The following is a 23,424-nucleotide window of genomic DNA, read 5'->3' as shown; positions in this document are numbered from 1 at the left end:
GCGCATGCCTAGCCCTTCACTGTCAGGCATGACCACAGGTAGCACAGAACGTGGGGCTCCAGTAGGTCCGATGTAGGCAATTGGGGCTGGGGCAACCATCATAAAACCTGCATCGGTCCCTGATGGAGCAAAAATGGATAAGCCCCATATGGGCTTGCCCCTGTTGTTCCTGCATGGGTCCCATAGCAGCGTTGCTCGGGCTAATGCAGAGCACATTCCTGCATCCAGACCACAAGGGTTCCTTGTCCGATATTTTAGGGCAATCCAAACTAAATGCGGGCTCTTATGGGAAAGCCCTCATAAATCTCAATTAAGGCTGCACCCATTAAATCTCTGTGGTACCTACATCGGCCGTAGTGGGGCAAGAAAACGGTCCTGCCCAAATGCTGCCCCAATCGGCCCCTTGTAGGTTACTTGAGGGCAAGTGGAATATGAATAAGAGCTGAATTTGGGCAAGCCCCTGTAAAGCCCAAATGAGGGAACCTCAGCTAAACGCTTTAGATCCCACATCAGCCGTAATGGGGTTGGAAGGCAGGCGTGCCCGCATGGTACCAAAATCGGACCCTTGTGGGGAATTTGAAAGCACGTGCATAAGAAGGTGGGCTCTAGGTTCAAAAACAACACCCAGCCCAATTGCGGCTGCCCACAAAAAACCGCTGTAGGTCCCACATCGGCCGTAATTGGGCTAGAAGGCGTGCGTGCAATGTGCAATCACTCTTTCCATCTTTTATTTGTTGTAAACGTTGCCCAAAATTGCTGTTATAGATGATTTGTTTAACAGTTGCCATTTTTAGTCGGTTAGATATGTTTGAAGTTTGAAGTTTACATGGTAGCGTTTTTCGTGGGAGACTGACTAGAGCAGCAGTCTCCGTTCTACCGACTCCCGACACACACTTGTCAGTTTCTATAGGTTGGAATCCCATATTTCCTAGATGAAAGGCAGGCCAGTTTTGAGGGAGTGTCTCTGTCACCTCATTTTCCCGCACTCTCACACACACGCACCAACACTGCTTGCAATCGTTGACACGCCTCTGACAGGTTCTGGCTTGAGGGTGAGGAGGTGGCCGTCTAGACGGCATAGATCACGTCAGCCGTTTGTCTCCGTGTAGGTTTGCACCTGGGCTGATTCATCGGTCCCGTCATCGCCGGGCTGCATTCAGCGAGACTACTTAGCCGAAAGCTGTCCCCTTGGCTCACCACGGGAAGAAAGTAAAAAATGTACACCCGCTCTCCGTAGCGAGGCTCGACACTTGAAGGGATCGGAATTTGTTGGTTGACGTGTTGGCTGGACTCTTGATAATTGGCGCCGCGTGACGAACAAGCCTTTGGCCTGCCGGTGCCAGGTGCAGTATCGTCTCACACGCGGCGATGTTGGGAGCTCATAGCCAGGCGGTCTTCGTCGCTCGTCCAATCACAATAGTGTTATCGAGATTGTGGTGTGCATTGATAGTATCCACACGCCGATGGATGAAGAAACAGCTGTAACAGAGCCATCAGAACGGCTGTGGCAATTTTTACTGTAGCATGCACAGATGTGCTCAAGGGCGAAGTATTTAAGTGTGCGTCCTGGTGTGTAGGCTTGTCTTTTGATGCCAGGTATACTTGTCCAAATTTGCCATGAAGCGAAGCTCCAAGATGGGAAAGATGACGGTACTGCGCGTTGATACTGAGCAGGCAGCAATGGGAGAGGACTGTCATACTTTGCTCTGGAAATGGATGGGTAGGTTCAAGTGCAAAACGCAGCTGGGCACGAAGGAGCTCCTGCGGTATCAGCAAGGTTACAGATGAACGTCTGCTCTCGGCCAGAGTACCCACTGTGGAGGTGTTCTTTGAAAGACCAAGGCACTCTCTCAAAGCTTTGACCTGCATGTCTTCAAGTAGTTTTATGCTTGCCTGCGAGAAGCCTTGAAGAACAGGGAGGCTATAACGCAGAAAGCCTTCGCAAAGTGCTCCAGAAAGTCGTAATAAGGAGTCGGTAGAGCAGCCTCTTCTAGTTGTTGAGAGCATGCGGAATATAGATACATATGAGGAGAGTTTGATCTTAAGTTGTTGAACATATGGTGACCATGAAAGAGACTTATCAAAGGTCACATCAAGAACGTTTTGGTGGCTGACGCAGGGTATAGGAGTGCTAGCAACGTTTAGTACGTAACGAGAGAGATCATGCCGTGAAAATGAAATTGCTGCGCATTTTTTGAGAGATATAACAAGACCTCTCTTGTTTAAGAATAATGTAATACCATTTATTGCTTTCTGGAGTCGAGCATGCACAATGCTCCTGTTTCTTCCGGTGCACCATATACAGACGTAATGTGCGTAGAAGGAGATTTCAACAGTCGGTGTCAAGGAACTGTCCAAACTAAGAAGAGAGATATTGAAGAGGGTTGGACTTAAAATCTCTCCCTGAAGAATGCTACAAGGCATATGATGTAGGGACCTGTCACCTTGATCCGTTCACATGTACGATGAGATGAAGATAATCAGACAGCCAGTTATACATTACTCCACCAATACCATTCGAACGTAAAGCTGAATAAATCGCCTCATACGGGACATTATCAAAAGCTCATTTAACGTCAAAGAAAGAGCAATGGTTAGAGACCGCTCAGCTTTGCTGCGTCTGACACAGTTGGCAAGAGCAATAACGTTATCAATACTGCTTCGGCCTTTTCGAAACCCAGATATTGTTGGAGGGTAAAGACCCCTATTTGTCCCAATTCGAACAGATGCTATCGTAACTGTTTACACCGATTCTGCTTGAATGTGTCATACACAAACTACTTCTTACATTAAATAAGTACACCAGCAGCCCTCTGTCCTCTTATTGTGAAGTGTGTGCAGATTTCGAACTTTAGTATCCTCCTGTCAACGGTTTAGTGCACATCGCAGGACACTGCGTAATAATTTAGGCTTAGCTAAAGACACAACCTTGCGCCTTGAAAATGTTCTGTGTCTTTGGTGCGACGGGTCGTCGGCTGCGCGAGCTACAAAGGCCTTATTAACTTTTCTCAAGGACTCAGGGTTGGTCGAGACCCTTTAAAACTCATATCTGTGTGATTATGTGCCTGTGAAAGTGTACGACAGTGATTCTTTTTTTTTCATTCATTTTCTCCTCCCCTTCAAACATTTGTCACCCTAATCCCTCAGCCCTCAATCAATAGGAGTAGCATGCTAGGCTCACCTCACCACCAGGCACACATTTCCTGTTGGCAGTAATATATATATATATATATATATATATATATATATATATATATATATATATATATATATATATATATATATATATATATATATATATATATATATATATTCATATATATATATATATATTCATATATATATTATATATATATATATTCATATATATATATATATATATATTAATGGGCGATAATAGTTCACTGAAAATAAGACCTGTGTAGGCCGGGCTTGTGCCAAGTATGTCTCTGACTTCTGAAAGAAGCGGCATTTGCTCGGATCGAAAGTGAGGTTATATTCCCTCAGGCGCTGCAAGACACGCTCCATTGTCTTCTGGCAGGCTGCAATGTCATGCTCAGTCACGGTCATGTAATCAATGTGACATCCAATGTGCGGGATGCCGTGAAGCACTCCGTCCAACATGGACTGGAATATTGCCGGCACACTGGCCACACCGTAAGGTCACCGTGGGAATTCAAACAACCCTAGACTATTGTTTATTGTTGGAAAAAAATATCAGGAGTTAGTGACAATTGCTGGTACGCCGATTAATGGTCAAGTTGAGTTTTAGGTTGAACTCGGATGTCGTTCCCACTGGCGACATCTTGAAAGAGGTACACAAGTTTGTCTCCCCACAGCAGGTATAGCAATTTATTTTAAAGCGATAGCGTCAGTAAACCCAGGTCGAGAAATAATATCCGTCAGCGTCCACGGCATCGGCCGTTTGAATATTGAAGCCTTGAAAAATTGAGCAATCCCGAAGAAACAAGAATTAATCTTGCTGTCATTTCATTACATAGACAGTAACAAAATCATGTTGCACGCTGTAGAAAACGTCATCGCTTATATTTGGCATGCTGTTAATTGATAACTTGAGAATTTTTCTCGTAAGTTGAGAACGCGTGTGCTGCGAGTTTGCCCTTTTAAAGGAGCTGAGCTGATATCTTATTCCAATCGAAGAACCGTAGCAAGCTTCCTTACTCCACAAACCAGCGAGTACACTACAAAGTTTGAAATGGATTAAGATGCAGAGAATCTGAGAGCCTGCCGTGATGCCGTGATGTATTTTGCGTTCTATATCGTTCGGTCACTGAGCTCCTCCACATCCCATGTGCTGATAAGTGGATTAAAGACACGCAATGTGATCAACTTTTGTCAGTGCGATATGACTGCGCGCGCCTGAATGCGCAGTGTGCTCGTCTTAATGACGCTGACTTGACACCCGCGCATTTATATAAGACACGTACTTTTGGATACAGAAGCGGCAAGAGATAACTTGCTTTCGCTCTGCTTTAATTGTGATTTAATATCCAATATGTTGATGACGTTGATTATCAAACTATTCGCACAGTCTAATTCGCTGGTCAGCGCGTCGCAGCAAAAATAAAGGGCTTTTTTTTGCAGCTTTTGTATGCGAACTCAGTGTCTTACAGAAACGGATCGGTGAACAGTCTAGCAATTTTGGGACATGTGTACTGTGCATTCAGCCACACACCTTTTATGGCGCTGCCAAACAGTTCATCACATCACACCTCGTGTGTTCTCGACACTTTCGTGCTCCTCCGTTTTGACGGAACTCATGGCAGCGACGGAACGATGCAGCACAAGGCGTCGCCCACTTAGGAATTAAGATTTAGTACAAATCATCATCTGAAATACGCTTTCCGGTTCATGGAGCAATAAAGATTGTTCCGACTCACCGATTGGACTAAGTTGTATTAGCTGAATTAATTAAAATATATCGCGCAGTCGAGTCACATAATCAAGATAAAAACACACCACGATTCCTTCTGTGGGGAGAAAAATTCGAAACGTCGGCGCGATTAAAATTATAATATTCTTTGATGATGATGCGAGGTCAAGTGGATCGACGCAGGGTTACCATCCACTTCGTTCACTAATGCGAGACTGCTCTATTTCTGAACACCTCGCGATGCCGCTCCTTTTGAAGCGACCGTCAATAGCAGAGCAGGAGATTGCCGCATTAGAAGTTTGTCAGTCATGATAAGCGCCAGCCCGGGAGTGAGGGAAAGTCTTGCGTCACGCCGGGCACTCTCGCAGCTAGCGAGCCGCGCTAAAGCCCCTTGATAACGATCAAGAAACGTTAAGCCGCGCGAGATAGCAGCGACGCGGTGCATCCCTGCAGATGCTCCAGCCGCCGAAGCCGTGGTCACCGTGGTCTCCCCACTTTTGCGCACGATGTACGTTTTCTCGAACGCTGTACTGTACTTACATTGACCTCGCTCTCTACGAGGGCTCTGCTTGCTTGCTCCCATCCGCACCGCCGCTTTGTCACTCGCTCTCTGCTTGATTCGCTATCAGCCGTAGCCTGTGCGGGCACATAGAGCGCCTTGTCGTCAATTGTGATGACGTCGGGACTAGTGTTACTAGAGGGAAAGATCGCTCACTTTATTCCGAGCAGCCGCGCACTCGCACGCACATGCGCGCACACACACACACGCACGCACGCACGCACATAAACACAAACGCATACACACACACACACACACACACACACACACACACACACACACAAACACACACACACACACACACACACACACACATATATATATATATATATATATATATATATATATATATATATATATATATATATATATATATATATATATATATATATACAGATAAGTGACATCAGATGGGTCACAGTCAGGGTTGGTCGCCCGATAGGCAACCTGCAATGCAGTTTGCTGTGTCGATCGTCGCGCCGTAGCACATATCCTAGCGAGAAGAGCAGACACTTCTGAGGCGGCTTTTTAGGACATTTACACGCCACCTGCATGAGCTTGCAGGGATCAGATTGCACGCTCTATCGAAGCTTTGCATGACATGTGTCAGACAACTGGGCTACATCGAGAGCGCCTGGGCAAGGACGTTATCTGTCACACGCGTATCAATATAATGCTGCTGAGTGTGCTCGGTCGTTTATCGCGAACCAAGCGGCTAACAGCAGCATTTTTGAGTAACGCTGCGGTACAATTGCAGCCCCACCTATGCACTGCAGGTCCCATATACCCATATGGGTGTGTTGGTTGACTTGCTGCGCTACCACAAGCAGTAAAGCAGCTCGTTATCAGAACGTTGCATCAGCAAGCAGGAAACAAATCTACGGCAGCCAATAAGTTTCGGGCATTTTGCGTATTTCTCTAGTTATAATTTGGACAAAAATTGTGTGCGGGCTTTAAACAGTAACAAAAGTAACTGTCCGAGGGCTGTCTTTGAGAATTAAAATAGCATGCATTTCTCAACTTAAGTAGCTTTAAGAGCGTAATGGGATGTCTCCATAGATTCCTCGTTGTGTCGCTAACGGGGTGCTGTTTTTGTATTATGGGATGTTGTTGCTTGGTCGCTATGTTGTGTTGGATCAAGTCGTCTGCGCCCTTCCATGGGAACCTTTGTCCTGGTACCACTTGGTACCAGGGTATTGACTGGGACTCCCTGCTTTGCTGTTGATAATGTTTCGTTCATATGGCAGCAGTGAGGTTTTGAATGGTACCGCTTGGTAGTAGTGCAGTCTCCAGGGGTGCTGCCTTGTACCATGACTAATGAGGCACTGGCTAGTCATCTAGTAGCATGCAGTATACAGCAGGCAAATATTGGCAAGAGCAGGCCTTCGGCAGGCTGCTTTATCAATGAAGATAAGAGTTACTCTTTAGCCCATCCTATGCCGTCGTATCCACTAAGCCATCCTTTACCCCTCACACTGTTTCCTTATAAAAGTGCTGCCGTTCCGTTGACTCCCCTATTGTTTCAACGTGGTCTATATTGTACAGATTGCTGATTTTGGTACACAAATAAATATTTTGGAGATACACACACAGGCGTCAAAGAGGCTGACGTACTTAGAGGCACCGACAGACAAATGGACAGAGAATACAGACGGAGGTAAATAGATAGTCATACAGGGAAGCAGACTGATAGATTAATAGGCGGATACAGACTGTAAACTGAGATAAGGTATTGTAAGAAGAACGATGTTGATGGTGACAAGGTTTTAAAAAATAATGTGCACTAACATTTCTTTTTTTTCCGCAGCTACTCCGAAGGCGCGCACAAGAGCGTCCCACGCTTACGAACGTTCTTGGACATGTGTGGGTCACAGCCAACGCTGACACTTCAGTGGAATCATCTACTCTGTAAACAAAATTGACCTCTAGAACTTTCTAGGACTGTCTCTATTAGGAACTCTCTAGGAGTCTCTAGGACTCTCTGCGTTAGTCCTGTGTTTCCGCGTGTTCTGTCCGTGTTTCTTGCGCTGCTCCGTTTTAGGATGCATCACCGACTGGCCCACGCGAAACTATTGACATCCAGAGTTGTCCTTTGTGTACCCTACTCCCCACCCCGCGGTCAAAAGAAAAGAGAAAAGGAAGAAAGAAAAGAACATAAACGCAGGCACAGTGGTAGTCGTCATGCATTTTCTCGGACACTGTGTTTAGATCAATACTGCCCTAGTTGCCTATTCGCCATAAAACAACACAATTCTTAGACACATGATGTGTAGCCAGACTTCGAGTGACAGAGCCCAGACATAGAATAGTATGCCAGAAGTAGTGGGAGTCAAATTATGGTATTTAGGGCTCGTGAATTCCTCGTCTTTCAGCAGTTTTTTTTCATAGATCCTGCTGGTCGCTCCTATTATAGTTCTTTACAAAAATCGACATTTTTCATGAGTTCTGTATATGTGAGAATTACCGATCTAAAAGCCCAACTGGACGCTGTTTTTGTTTCTCTGAATAATAGACATGTGTCCAGGGAGATCGAGAAAGGAGAGCAGATAAAAATACAAGATGCCAACCATCACGTTCACGGCCACGGCAAAAGAAAGAATAGGCCTGCGTCGACGCGCCTGTGCTGTGACGAGATAGCGACTACTAGTGGGCGCTGTTAGGGGTAGCATTGCGTTTAAATACGCCTGTTTCAGTTATTTAAACTCCTAATTCAAAGCAAGAAGGAGGTCTCGTGCCGCTTCCTACAGGAAATATTTATGAAGTTCGTAGCACACAGACACGCACCGTCTGCAGGAGCGGATATATGGAGACGGCACCGTAGCATGCTATAGCGGTAGGTTGCCGCGTCTGAAAAAGAACCGTCGCCAAGGAGAACTTCTTGAACAATCGCCAACTCAGCTGACAGAAGTGTAGTAATGCCCAAGAGTGGATGAAATACCTAAAGTTACTGACATTCTAGTCGAAATTAAAAAGAAATGGGCATGGGCAGGACATTTAGCGCTGCTGCTAGAGAGGACAACCGAAAGTCTCTAACTGTAACAAATTGGCCTCCAAGAGAAGGTAAGTGTAGCAGGGGGCTGCAGAAAATTAGAGGTGGGTAGGTGGGTAGTGGATGTAGCTAGCACAGGACCAGTTTAACTGGAGGAAAATGGGAGGGACCTTCTCCCTGCAGCGAATATAGTCCGGCTGATGATGATGAATGTGCAGGACAGACTGGCACATTTACTTCAACTGCGGTGGCAGATTAGTTTGGTCCGCATTCTTCGATATTTTATACATTTATCTACTGCAAGAAAAGTACAAAAGCGGTCAATGGGAAGAAGCAATATATATATGCTGCTGAAGTCTCTGCTACGCGCTCTGCAGGGAGAAGTTAAAGCTGTCCAGCGGCCGTAAAGGGGGATTTCGAAGCTCAGGGCTTTTAAGTCCTCGTACGTACTCGTACGTGATATATGCCTCAAAATTAGGCGCTTGTGCCATTCGCCACAGAAAATCTTCCCTCCGTGCTGGTTTTGCGTGCTTTTCGCGGCCGCACCCCCCCCCCCCCCCCCCATGCGTAGACGGCTCTAAATAAATTCGTCTCGCAGCGGTTTCGGACCGCCTCTTCCATCGAACGTTAGGAAGCCCGAATGGGAGTGGATGCAAGATCATCTCTTTCTCTATGGCAGGATTGCGAGCATCACTTGGCGTCGAACGAGAAAAGTTGCTGCTGGCTACTATCACCACGGCCGGCCTCAATGGAGAGCACAGAGCGCGCGCGCTCTCTCGAGACCGGCGTGCTGTGAATGAATCGGTGAGGTGCTTTTCTATAATGAGGCGCGCGCATAGCTTGAAAAGAAAAGCAAGAGCAGATCGTCATGCTATAGTCCACTATACCCACTCTGGTGCAACTATATATGGTGGCTGGAACGCAGTAGAACCATAGCGCCTGAATAAAAAATCTTGCGTTTCGAGCGCCTTATTGCGGAGAATCGCTTCATCACGGGAAACGCCTCGTTTTTAGCGCGCCTTTCGAAGCGGCGCTCGCCACTAAGAGTTTTAGGTAACATCCTTGAACGGTCGCTCCGGAGTGAACGACCGGCTATGGGAGATATTGACTGCTATGGTTCACTGAATGTGCACAAATGTGGTTTACGAAAATGCCAGCACTCAGATGTCTTCCTCAGTTGCGTGTGGCGTGTGATAGCCGAAATTGCTCAATACTACTGTCACCACTGAAGCTTAAGCCGCACATTATAAAATCAGTTCCTGCGACGTTGTTTCCCACTGCTTGAAAACATCCGTAAAAGTTTGAACGAGAAATATTTCCAGAATAATTCGTATCACGCCTAGATCATTCCACTGTACGAAAGCATACGTGCTGACCCAAGTTTTGATGTCATAAACAAAGGCGATCGCGCTCTCGGCAATCTGCAGCAGCACTTGTTGAGGGTTCCGCCGATGATGACGCCATTATTAGAGCTAATAGCGTCTTAGTAACACAGTAGGCAATTGATGAGTGAGATATCCAAAACAAAAAAGTCCTTTCAAATACAAGCGCCAGATTAGCTGAGTTCAGAATTTCGACCAGCCAGTGCACAACCGCTCATTGCTTCCGATATTCTAGATTTTCCGGCACGATGATGATTGTGCTGTCTGGTCCATTTTTAGCGGGTTCACTCCAGGTTGGCGTCACAGTCAGAAAGGAATGATAGCGATAACGACAGAATATATGTACACCAATAAAGCGATCCACCCGTGCACGTCCGTATGCACCCCCACAAACCGCCGGGGTACAGTCACAAATGGCGAGCTGCGCTCCACCGCTCGGCGAGCCTCCTATTCATCAAAACAGGAGTTCTATCCACAGCTTTGTCGATGATGGGCCGCTAGGCGGCCGTTCCCACCGCCGCCGTCGTCTGTTTCGGACGTGGTTTAGGAGGAATCGAGGGCCTGCGGGAGCGTGGTGCTCTCTATAGCCAGCGTGGGGTGTTGAGAACCGCAGAGCAAGGTGATGTGCGCAAGTGGCACAATCAGGCACTGCGGCGGCATGGAAATCCTTGGCGTCGGGGCGCACGGGCGACAACTCTCGCAGTGTAACAATGTTCCGCCTTCGCAAGGTCGTTATTCATGCCAGAAAATAAGAAAGATCTGTTCTCAGTTTGTACTGCTGCACTTGGCGACATTTTGAGGTAATACAACAACAAAACAGAATTTTCGAAACTCGAATGAGCGTTACTAGCCACTTAAGGCGGTTCTGTAGCCTTAGTGGAGGGAACCGTGACGGACAATCACAGTTGAAAACGAATCCGTTATATGCATTCCTGAAATAATATTCAGCTGATTTTCCTAAATTGGCCAGATTCGAAGTATCTGCGCAGGCGCATCGTTTCATTTCGTTTTCTGTTCGTCACTTAAATTATTGACTGGAAACCTTAGTGGTATTGCACTATAAAATATCGACACCACTTAAAGCACTTTAAGAGGGCGGTGCCATAAGCAAACCAGCCACAAGTTTGTCTGTGCGACGGCAGCGTGCGCTCCTGCCCAAGTTGTGAAATGCTCCTGCGCTCATCTGGAACGACGCCGCCGCGCCGCCTGCAACGCGGACTGCGCGCGTTTTCTCTCTCCGCGTGCTGCTCGTGCCCTTTGCGCTCGTGTCCTCTCGACCGCAGCGAGAGCAACCACACTCCGGGCGGGCAAAACCGCGCGCCTGTTACGTTGTTCGGTGGCCAGTTCTCAATCTTGAAGCGGCGCCACGGCTGCATAAAAGCGGGGATGCGTCTAAGGTTGCTTCCCTTGCGTCTTGCTTTCCTCAGATGACGCATTCACGTAATACCTTGTGTGTTATACACTGAAACTCTAGGCGGGTGGCACAAATTGCATATGAATGATATATCAAAACAAGTCGGCCACGACTCTACCGTTGTAACTGGGAACTGGAATGATACATCTCCTGCGCCATCTACCAAACTGGCGGCCCTTTACTATACAGTTTTCCCTTATACGGTCCCTGTAAAACGGCAGTGCGTACAATTTCAAAGACGAAAATGGCGAACGCCATCTCATATGTAAATTTCTGTCGTACACGTGGAGTATAAGTAGCGTAGCTCTGCATTTTGCAAGCCTTGTAATTTATAGACTTCTGCGTGACTGCACAAAAGCGGTGTTTAGGCGTATACGAAAACAATGTCATGGACGTAGTTTTTGAGATTAACAACCCAAGAAGGATTCAAGCGGGCGGTCAAAACCTCTTTGGAGGGCTCCGGATCAGTAGACATTTGATAGAGTAGCCCGTATATTAAATATGCTAACCACTACCATGAATTAAGGCAGCGCCGGCTAAGATTACAACGCGTCCAGGTGTCGAATAACTGCCGCTCTCTGCACTCTATCATAGATGGGTGGTGGTCGCGGAAGCAGAGATGGACCTAATTATGGAGATAACCGGTTTATATACATGATGATCACAGAAGTGAAGAGCTTTCGGTGTTCTTTTTACTTTTCCGTGCACCTGTCCCTGAGTGCAGAATATGCTTTTTACATAATGCTTAATCAGTATAATCACTTCGGTTTAGTCGCATACGCGGCTTCAACAAAACTCGTTAACAAAACGGCACATTCTCTACTCTCCGGAAAGATGTCGACCCAGGAATAGTGATGCCGGGCTGGTAATAAATGTGGTTATTTCAAGATCGGTCACAGGTCGCATCACTCGCGCGATTTAATCGTTGCGCTAGGATGCCGAGGAGGAGATGAGGTGCATTTTTTAAAGGCGCGAATACGCTGGCGCCGTTGTGTCTGAGAGACACAGCTATGCCCAGATGATTTCGCAAAAATAAAAATGGGGACACGGTTACTAACGTTCACCGACTTGAACGAGAACACGCAGCAGCATGTCGCCGAGTCCTATTTTGTTCATATGGCGCGAACTTCGAAGTGTTCAGTGACCCAAGTGTTATACCCTGAGAAAAAATGATAAAGTTTTTTGGTGACGCCATTGAGATGCGACGCCGCACTCTAAGTTGTTCATACGGAGCGAACTCAGGCAGTCGGGTTGAATTTTAGCAGGCTAGGGGACGCGTCCAACTCAGCACACCGCTGTCCGGATGTGGAAAAACGGTAGAAACGTACGTGGCTCCGAAAGTTCAGCCACCTGTGTTCAGTCACGTGCAGCCGCATCACAAGCTGCGTTTTCGTATTTCATCGACATCAAAAAGTGCCAAGTGCCTCTCAGGGACGTTCAGGTTAGCAGCATAGAGCCAAAGCAAATAAAGAACTGCAGAAATAAAAAAAGAAAAGTCACAGATAAATGCAGTCAGGAGAAGAACTCGGCGAATGCAACCTCTGGGAGTCGAGCAAGTACGGTATGAATGCGTAAAAAAGTGAAATGCATTCGAGCCGCAGATTCCTTAGGGTAGCCTTTTATTTTCCACTTCTTACACGCGGTTATTCACTCACTAAAAATGATTGCTGATGAAATAGGCGCAAACTACTAATTATCTAAACGGCGGGAGCGCGCACAAATCTTTCATATTGGCCTGACATCACACGGGAAGTGTCCCCTGTCCACATGGGTGACCAACAACTCGCCTGTTTTTACATTTGCGCTGCGAAAATGGCCACAGTTGTCGGCTATTTTCTGCAAACCCCATTGAAGTGTGTACATAATTATCATCATTATCCGCCTGACTATACCCACTGCCGCACGAAGTCCTACCTCATATTCCTCCAATTCACCCGGTCCTGTGCAAGCTGCATACACTTGACCCCTGAGAACTTCTTAACCTCATCCGCCCATCCAACTTTCTGCCGCCCCTGCTACGCTTTCCTTCCCTTGGAATCCAGTTTGTTACCCTAAGCGACCATCGGTTATCCTCTCTTCGCACTACATGTCCTGGCCATGTCCATTTCTTCTACTTAATTTCCGCTAGAATGTCGGTAACGAGTTATTTCTCTGACCCACTCTGCACGCTTCCTATCTCTTAATGTTACGCCTACCATTTTTCGTTCCATAGCCCTCTGAGTTGTCCTCAACTTAAGTAGAACTCTCTTGGTTAGCGTCCACGTTTCAGCCCCATAGGTGAGTACAGGCAAGATGCAACTGTTGTATACTTTCCTCTTGAGCGATACCGGTAAGCTGATATACTCCCGGACACGTTTTTGCGGCTATGCAGCCAAAGCTACAGAGCCGAAACGCATCAGCTCACTGCAGAGCAAAATATAGTCCCTTCATAAATTAGTACGCGAATCGTGCTCTGGATTATTATATCATTACAGAAACGCCTATCTTATTATTACATCAAGATTGCACTACAATATAGATTAGTACAATGTTTAGTGGATTTCATAGTCAGTACACGACACCGTGCAAACGGGATGGCAGTGCCATCTGCCGGGAATCTCCCGAAGTGTATGTCGGCTGCTGTTGCTTTCTAGAATTGAGAAGTGTGCCGTCTGGCGCCGGCGAGCTGGTCGTTTTAGGCGGCATGAGAGAGCACTGTGTGTAAGAGAAGCGCAGGGTGCCTCGACGCCTTTAGAAGCGGAGGCGAAAGACACATCGAGGTATCCTAGAGGAGCGCATGAGCGCCGAGCAGACAGCTGGGTGAACCGCCTCCGTCGCCACAAGGTCTTCTGACCCCGAAGGTGCGCAACAATAAATTGCATCGCTTGAGCTCCCACACGCTTGGCTAAATGTATTAAACCATTTATGTGCACGAATAAAAGAACTGATTTTTTTATAAAAGCGGCCGTCATCGGAGAAAATATGTATAAGCGGCAAGGCACACACAGCCATTGTAAGATACAGATTGTCGATGAATTGACAAGAAGCAGTAACAATTTACTGAGGGTGAAGAGGAACAGCGCCTGCTCGTCCAGCACGTCATAGATCTATTAGGCGCCTAAGTGCTGCGCCTGAATAAAGTATTTTACTACTATTACTGCTACTACTATTTCTCGAGCGTTAGCGGGAAGGCCTATGACGAATGCCTCGCGTATTTTTATGATCAAAAAATTTTTAATTGGATGCGCTGGTTTAAGCGGACTAGACCCGCGCGAGCGTCCTCCATCGACGCTCGTGCGGACTGAAAGCGCAATGGAAGATGTTGGGGCTAGGCTAGCGTACTTTGTTTGCCTCACATATAGAGTGCGCGATGATTGCTTAGAGTCAGAAATTATGCCAGGGGCTGTGAAATACTTTATTTGAACGTGGGCGGATACATGTGATAGACAGCTGTATACTAAACGAAATAGATCAGCGAGAGCCAATACAAATTCACGAAATCACATAGCTGACGACCTCAAAAATCCGCAGGATTAAAACTTCGCTACTTAAGCTAATATAAATAAATAGTTCAAGCATATATACCAATGTATACAACACTACGGAACTATATAAATATGTCATTAACTACGAGAACATGAAAAAATTAAGCTGCTAAATTTGAAAACACACAAGACACCGGCGGAGTCATTAAATAGAGCCTTGAAACACGATTATTTGCATCTCCGGCTTCAGGCACTTTACCTGTTCTGTTTTAGAGCTCTGCTCTTGGTTTAGTGAGTTGACATAAAAACAGAATCGCAGGAGGAGGTGGAACTTCACTATGCGAAGCGTCATTTCTCTGTCATGGGTAGGACGCCCAAGCTTGGAAACCTATGTGCTTTTCAAAAGCATCGCAAATTAACTTATATGCTGTTTGCACTATTCTTCCCTGAAAAGGAAAAAAAAACGTGAAAGACCCTTTCAGAGTGTTCACGAGCTAAGCTCCGCAGAAGGATACAGAAGGCCTCCGCCCTACTGAAAAGTCCTGTATAAAATTCGTACAGGAAATCGTATACAGGTTTACTGTACAGGATCTGGGTACAGGATTGGGGGCTATTTCAGGAAATTCCTGTACTGCCCTGGAAAGTCCGGAATGAAACCGCGCGGAGCTCTGATACCGGAATGGACTGTATGGTTAATGGCCCTCGTTTCCGGAAGGAAACGCGTCGCCAGGGTGGAAAAAGCATGCAACAATATAAAATAAAACGACTACATTTAAAATAATAAACATAAAAAAATAAAAGTAAAAATTTCAGTACCAAGTGTGGAACCGAAACTCGGTCCTCATGGCCTTCAAACGGGCACCTTAACCACTACTCCACGGCGGGTTATGGTTACAGTGGTTATTATTCAGTATATGTAGCTACTTTTGCTCTTTCGTACTTTGTATATTTTTCTTGGCTGTAGAATTTGTGGCCGTAATTCACCGATCGCCCTTTAAACAAGCTGAATATCTTTGCAGGCTATCACGAGGGTTCTCAAATGTGCCGTATCTTTATAATGTGTCGCTTTATTGAAGGCAAACCTCAAGATATCATAATTTACTAGTGCTGATGTGTTTTTCATCGTCTACGAACGCTTGTAAGTTTTCTTACATGCAGAGATATCCGGTGGACTAATACTTGTAATACTGGGCGTTTTAGCTTCCCGTGCTACCAGCGGAGCATCGATGTCAATGAATACACTTCCGACTGAGCGGTTTCAATATGTAAACATTCGAGAACGCGTCGCCGGTGTGCGGCTATCTGCGCATCTTTCGATGGTCAGCGATGTTTGTTTATTTTTTCTCGAACAGATTTTGTCATCTCTAGCGAAACGGTACGTTCGTGCTTCCACTTTCGTGTTGAAGGCAGCAGATCTTCAGTCGCAGATATGTAGACGCACCGCAAGATCGTACGAGCTGCAGCGACTGTTGTACGCGCAAAAGCGACGCGACGCCCGTATATGCTTGCTAGCGCACACTTCGACGGCTTCGCATTTTCGAGGTATTTGGGAAATGAAGCATGCCCTTTACATACAGAATAGTTGCATAATATGTTTGGTATCATGCTTATTTAGTGCGCTGGCATGTCCGGCATGGTCATTCTGGTTGAGTTTCGTCGATCGTCCCGGCTTCTGTTCAGAAGCGGAATACTCTGCCCAGTATCAGTTCCAGAAATGACGCGTTCGTCCGGTTTCTGGTTAATTGATACAGGCTGAACCGAAATGAAACCGCGCGGAGCTCTCATTCCGGAAATTCCTGTATGGTCCGTGGCCCTTGTTTCAGAAAAAAACTGGACGCCAGGCTGGAAAAAGCATGCAGAGCTATAAAATAACACCACTACATTTGAAAAAGAAAAAAAATTTACATATGATTCGAACTTCGGTCTTTTCAGCCAGCAAGCACGCACTTTACCACTACACCACGGCTTTTTTTGTTGATTACCAATTTTACTTTTAAGCACACAGCATACACTCTGATTACACAACAACAAAGCAAAACAAAAGGAATGCTAAAAGCCCTAGGCACGTTCTGCCTAAAGCGCTAGATTCAAAGGTGCTTTACTGAAGCCAGCTGGTCCAGCACAGGTAGCCACTCCGGAGAATTATCTTGTGCACGCAGAATTTCTCTCAGGTATACCACGCTCTCGATGAAGTAGTGTCGAGCGGGATGTACAACGGTTCGCTCACGCCTGACATCCAAACGCGTTTTCCATACGCTATGCATACATAATAGCATCAGCATGTCATTCGGCACTCCTTCAGGGTCGGCGCATGACAGATATCGGATACCGAATGGCGTTATTGGCGTTATTGGCAATTCCTTTTTTAAAGTTCGCTTCAAGATATCCCAGAGGAAAACTGAGTCATGGCACTCCAAGAAGATGTGTTCAATGGTCTCGGGTTTTCTGCAAATAATGCAGTTAATAGACCAAGGTACACAGAGCCCTTTGTTCTGCAGCCATGGTTTGACTGGAAGAGTGCCGGAATGCAATTGAAAAAAGAATGATTTTGCACCAGCTCTGACAGGCATACGTTTTAGCCTTTTCAAAACGTCACGCTCAGACCCTACATTATACACAGCGCGTTACACTGGCACTGCCAAAAACACATCTCGCAGATCCTTATACAACTTCTTCCGCGGCACAATTGACAGATATTCAGTTGAGAACCTTGCCTTAAGGATACGAAAAGATAAAACAACTTCACGCAAAAAGGGGCTTAATGCCACCGGTTTTGAGAAAGCAAATACACCGTAATCAGGCAGTGACTCCCGTAATCTCACTTGGATTACAGTCCTTAGAAAGGTGTCACTTTGCTCACGCAGAAAGGAAACTCTAGTCACAATTTGCTTGGGAAATAGATGCGTCAACACAAGGCCTCCATTCTGAACTGCGTGAAACAGATTGCCCCGTTCGTGCGTTCCTATGTGGATGCCCATATAAGCGTTGCAAGTACACGGTGAAGTTTCTGTACAGACGCTCTTGTCATCGATAGAGCTTGAAGTACATAAAATATCTTGGCAACCAAAAATATGTTACACACAGCAGCTCTAGAAAACATAGAAAAGTTGTGTCCTCCCCACTTGGTCGTTTGATTTTCGACTCGCTGCGTTTCTTCCTCCCAGTACTCTTTCGTGTTCTTGTGCTGATCAAGTGGCACACCAAGGCATTTGACCGGTGTTATCGTCCATCTGATGTTACAAAAGTATTCCGGTGTGTGTTCCCAGTCTCCATACCAGAAACGTAAACATTTAGTCCAGTTAATTGCACTGCCAGTAGCCTTACAGTACTCCACAGCTTCTTTGGCAACTTTCTTTACGCTATCTTGGTCCGCACAAAACACTGCGATCTCGTCAGCGTAGGCTAGGACCTTAACTCCAACATTGAAAAATGTGTACCCTGTAATAGCTTGGCTGGAGAGAAGCCTTAAACAGAAAGGTTCCAAGTATAAGGCAAAGAGAAGGGGTGACAATGGACACCCTTGTCGAACAGAAGATAGCACCGGTATGCATCCACTCAATTTACTATTTATGACTAATTTTGCAATGCAGTCTTTGTAAACCATTTTAACACCATTTGTGATTACACTCCCGACATTTGCATGCTCAAAGTGCATACAAGATATCATGCAAGATCACGTAGCATTGTTACAACTGGACCTGCACAAGGCCTTTGATCGAGTTGGGCATGGTACCACTACATCACGGCAGGATACGTTGGTTGTGGTTATATTTCTGCTTATGTAGTCGACATTGCTCTTTTGTAGGGAGTAGAATTTGTGGTCATAATTGAACGATCGCCCTTTAAACACGCTGAATCTTTTTCCTGGCTATCACAAGGGTTATCCGTGTCCCGCATCTTTACAATGTATCGCTTTCTTGCAGACAAACCTCAGAATGTCACAATTTACTAGTGCTGAAGTGTTTTGTCTTCGTCTTCGAACGCATGCAATTTTTGCTACATATAGATATATGCGGTGCACCAGCACCTGCAATACTGCTTGTTTTAGCTTCACCTGCTGCCAGCGGAGGCGCGATGTCAATGAATTTACTTCTTACCAAGTGTTTTGCATACGTAAACACTCGAGGAAGCGACTCCCGATGTCCGGCTGACCTGTGCATATTTCGATGGTCAGCGATGTGTTTCATTTATTCTCGAGGGTATTTTATCCTCGCTAACGAAACGCTATGTTCTTTCTTGCACTTTCGCGTTGAAGGTGGCAGATCTTCAATCGCAGATATGAAGATGCACCGCAAGATCGTACAAGCTGCAGCGACTGTTGCACACGCAAAAGCAAAACGCGATGCGTGTATGTACTTTCTAGCGCAGACATCCACGGCTTCATATCTTCTAGGTATTTGCGAAAGAACGCGTACTCCGCATATACAGAAAAGTTGTAACGTATAATATGTATGGTTCCATGTTTATTTAGCGCGAAGGCATGTCCCGACGTGGTCATCCTGGTTGAGCTTCACGATCCGCCCGAATTGTACTCAGAAGCGGAAATACTCTGTCCCGTATCAGTTTCATTCATATCGGGTTTGTCCTGTTTCTTTTAAACCGGACATGACCTGTCCTGTATATGAGCTCAATACAGGACTGGTCCGCCCTGTTTCATATCCATACCGGACTGGGATGTCATGTATAAGATGCATACTTGAAATGGTCTGCCCTATATTAACTCGATACCCGACTGGACCACCCGGATTCAGATTTATACCGGATATGACCTGTCCGATATAAACCCGATTAGGCTTCATACAGGACTGGTCACACCGATATGAAATTTATACGGGGCAATACAGGACCGGTCCAAACCAGTTTGTCGCGATACGGGATTTTTCACTAGGGCGTGTTCGAAATTTGAGATGAATTTATTTTCTCCTTTTTTTGTGCCGCGGGCGACTTGCTCGAAATCAGACACGCAGAACAAGTATTGCATTTTGATTTGTGAATGAGATTTCGAGTCACATATACTGCAATATAAGGCATGAGTCTGCTAGAACTGCGCCGAGTGTTCTATACTCATGGTCATCTGGAGGAAGAGGACACAAAGTTAGCATCGACGCCCTCGAGCCTTCCCTCATCAACCAAGCGGTCAGCTTATCAACCGGACTTGAAAGAAAATGGGTGGGTTCCTTGCCAGCACGGCTAGCGTGATCCCCCACCGTGCTGAGAGAGTGTGTCTCGAAAAGGGGATGGCTCGAATGGGGAAGACAACATAAAGAGCGCGCAGTGAGCAAGGAGAAAAAAGAACAAAGAAAAAGAGGGCTCTCAGGAAAAGAGAGGGAGGGGATGTTGAAAGCCCAACGAGACGGACTAGAACTGTGATCGCACTCTCTGCCGACACGTATTTTCTTATCTGACCAATCATGAAACAAGTATTATAGTACGACAGAGAAGCACCGCGATACAACAGAATCAATGCACGACACGAGCCGCCGAAGCAGACGCCCTGAACATTTCCTCTGTGGCGCGCGCGCTTCTGATGCGCTCCTGCGACTGACAGCGCCACCTACGCTTTTAATCCCTCCGGCAACCACCTCGCTCCCATTGCTCGCTCCCAAGACGGCACACTTCTTAATTCTAGAACACTATTGTTACTGCATCTACCCGTCTGTTTCTGTGCGCTTTCGCAATGCGCTAGTTTCGGCAACGTACATAGCGCGTGAGGTTCATTAACCGCCATTATACGTTCGCTTAGAACTTAAATAATCTAAAGAAAGACATTTCTGTGTAGTTGGAGGCTAGGAAGTCATTATTTCAAGCAAAGGCGGAACTGAAACCAAAACCGCTCCCGAGGCTATATACGCCAGAACTGCATGGTGTAGTAACACCATGACGAAAGCTCCGTCTCCGTAGCCTTGGCTCCATAGCCAGAAAAACTTGTCCGTGAGTATAGTCATAATTTACGAGTGCTTGCCAATAGTGCTCCCCCCCAATCTTATTCTCCTTGTTATTTCCCTTTCATAGTCCGGATCTGCGGTTACTACCTGTCCTAAGTAGGCATTTTCGCCTACTACTTCCAGTGCCTCGCCGCCCAGCGTAAACTGCTTTTACTTCCCGAGGCTGTTGAACATTACCTTCGTCTTCTGCATTTTCTATTTCAATCCTACTTTCTACTTTTCCAGTCTAGGTCATTAATCATTTTTTGCAGTTCATCCCTTGCATTCCTTAGCAAGGCAATTTCATTAGCAAATCGCAGGTTACTATGATATTCTCCATTGATCCTTATCTCTAACTTCTCCCATTCTAAGCCTCTGATTACTTCGTCCAAGCAAGCAGCGAATAGTACTTGGGAGATCGTGTCTCCTTGCCTAACACCTTTCTTTATAGGAATTTGTTACTTTCTTTATGCAGAACTATGGTTGCTGTGCAGTCGCTATATATATATATATATATATATATATATATATATATATATATATATATATATATATATATATATATATATATATATATATATATATATATATATATATATATATACATTCCAGCACCTTCCCGTAGGGCTCGCCTACACCCTGATGTCGTTAATGCCTGCATGAACGCCGAGGTTTCTACTGAGTCAAATACTTTTTCGCAATCAATGAATGCTATTCTCACAAACCCCCTCCTTTACGGTCAACAGAGGCGCGGGATCCCCTCTACAGTTACCCGTCGTCCCTCTATGAGGTTTGGGAACGCATTTAAACGTTAGGCAGGTCTACCATTGAGGTACGTGTGTCGGTGGGTTATTGAGGAATAAGTTCAAGAAGGTCACTTTCATTTACAAATAATTGAATATTTATATAAAGTAGTCCAAATTACACTGCATAATAATAGAGTACAATAAAAAATAAAACGCCACGACAAGATTGTGATAAAAGACGACTAGTTAAATGACAAGAGGAAAACCCGACAGTGAGCAAAACACTGCGGTAAAAAGAACACTATAAAGATAATAAAGCAAGTATTCCAGATATATTAAGAATGCGCAAGGGTTACGTAAAACAACACAACAAAAATTATTAAGTCGGGTAAAGGTTAACAAAGGCGAAAACAATGTTCGTATAAACAACAGTCTGTGGCAAAATGAATTCTCACGGATTTGTTGTTAGTTGAGGCGTCGAAGGCTGGGTTGATTGGTAGCGGCGGCCGTACAGATGAGGAGAGCGATGCTTCGATCACGGGCCCGGTGAAACAGAAGACGGTTTCCCAGAGCGGCCGCGAGAGAGGCCCGGAAGACTGAATTTTCCCAGAGCGCACTGCCACGGGTGCACTGCAGAATGCGTTTAATACTCTCGACTGGCTACGCAGTACCCGCGTCAAGGACGCGCGGTCGCTGCCCCGCCGTCATGTCGAAGCCTGCTCAGAGAAGCGGTGAGGTCCCGTGAGTTTCGATCTATATCTGAGGCAGAAGATCCCGCAACTTCCGCTGTATAGGTGAGGCAGCTTGTGACAGCTATGTATAAGGGCTCGTTATATTTTGAGTATTTTTCTATCATCTGGTTGATGGTATGGATATGATCGGATAGTAGAGTACCCTTTCTGAAACCCTGCTTGATAATTTGCTTGGTTGCAGTCTAAGATTGTCCTTATTCCATTAGCGATTATCTTGGTAAATGCCTTATATGTAACAGACCATAAGCTGATTGGCCTGTAATTTTTCATGTCCATAGCGTCCCATTTTTTATGAGTTAAGATAATGTTTGCGTTCTTCCACGGTTCCGGTACCGTCGATAACACCAGGCACTGAGTATATAGGGTGGCCAGTTTTTCTAGCACAATATCCCTCCCGTCCTTCACCAGATCTATAGTTACCTGATCCTCTCCAGCTGCCTTCCCCTTTTCATGGTGTCTAATGTTTTTTCTTAACTGCATCCTTCGTCACTGGGGGAATATCTGACTGCATTTCCCTACTGCCAATCTCATTATTGTCCTGACTTTTTTGTTACTGTAGAGATCAGTATAGAACTCCTCGGCTACTTTGACTACCTTGTTCATATTTGTTATACATTGCCCGCCTTGTCCCTCAACGCACACATCTGAGCTTTGCCTATGCCGAATTTTTTCTTGATAGCTTTAAGGCTTCTCCCGTTCTTTATAGCATGTTCAACTTTCTTCATGTTATACTACCTTATATCGGCCACTTTATACTTATTCATTAGCTTTTATATCTCTACCGATTCTATCTGGCCCGTTGAATTGATAGCTTTCATACTTTGGCGTTTCTTAATCAAATATTTCGTCTCCTTAGACAGCTTACCGGTACCCTCTCTAACTACCCTACTGCCTACTTCTACTGCTCATTCCGTGATGATATCTCTGAAATTAATGTTCATTGCTTCTAGGGTAACGTCGCCATCCTCGGTTAGAGCATAATATCTATTCTGTAGCGAAATCCTGAACTCTCCTGCCTTCCCCCTTATCGCTAATTCCGTGATGGACTTCTTTCTTACTAATCTGTTTGGCTCTCTCTTCAGATTTAGACTAATTCGAGAGCTTACCATCATGTGGTCATTGCATTGAACTTTTCCAATTACCTCTACATCCTGCATAATGGTGGGGTTAGAACACATTATGAAGTCAATTTCATTTTTAGTCTCCCCGTTGGGACTTTTTCGTGTCCACGTCAGGTTCTTCCGTTCGCTGAAGAAGGTATTCATGATTCTTAAGTTTTTCAGCTCAGCAAACTCTACTA

The 23,424-nt window shown here is 45.6% G+C and overlaps 1 pseudogene; it reads left to right on the top strand.

Annotated features, from left to right (window-relative positions):
• LOC146184897 (aurora kinase C-like) overlaps nt 1–7,610 on the top strand; it is a 36,754-nt pseudogene extending 29,144 nt beyond the window's left edge.
• The last annotated feature ends 15,814 nt before the right edge of the window (nt 7,611–23,424 follow it).

The sequence above is a fragment of the Amblyomma maculatum genome, chromosome 7 (assembly GCF_055883805.1).
Source record: "Amblyomma maculatum isolate TAMU_Amacu chromosome 7, ASM5588380v1, whole genome shotgun sequence".
Classification (NCBI taxonomy): Eukaryota; Metazoa; Arthropoda; class Arachnida; order Ixodida; family Ixodidae; genus Amblyomma; species Amblyomma maculatum.
Note: the sequence above shows the minus strand (reverse complement) of the source record. Positions and strands in the feature narration are given on the sequence as shown.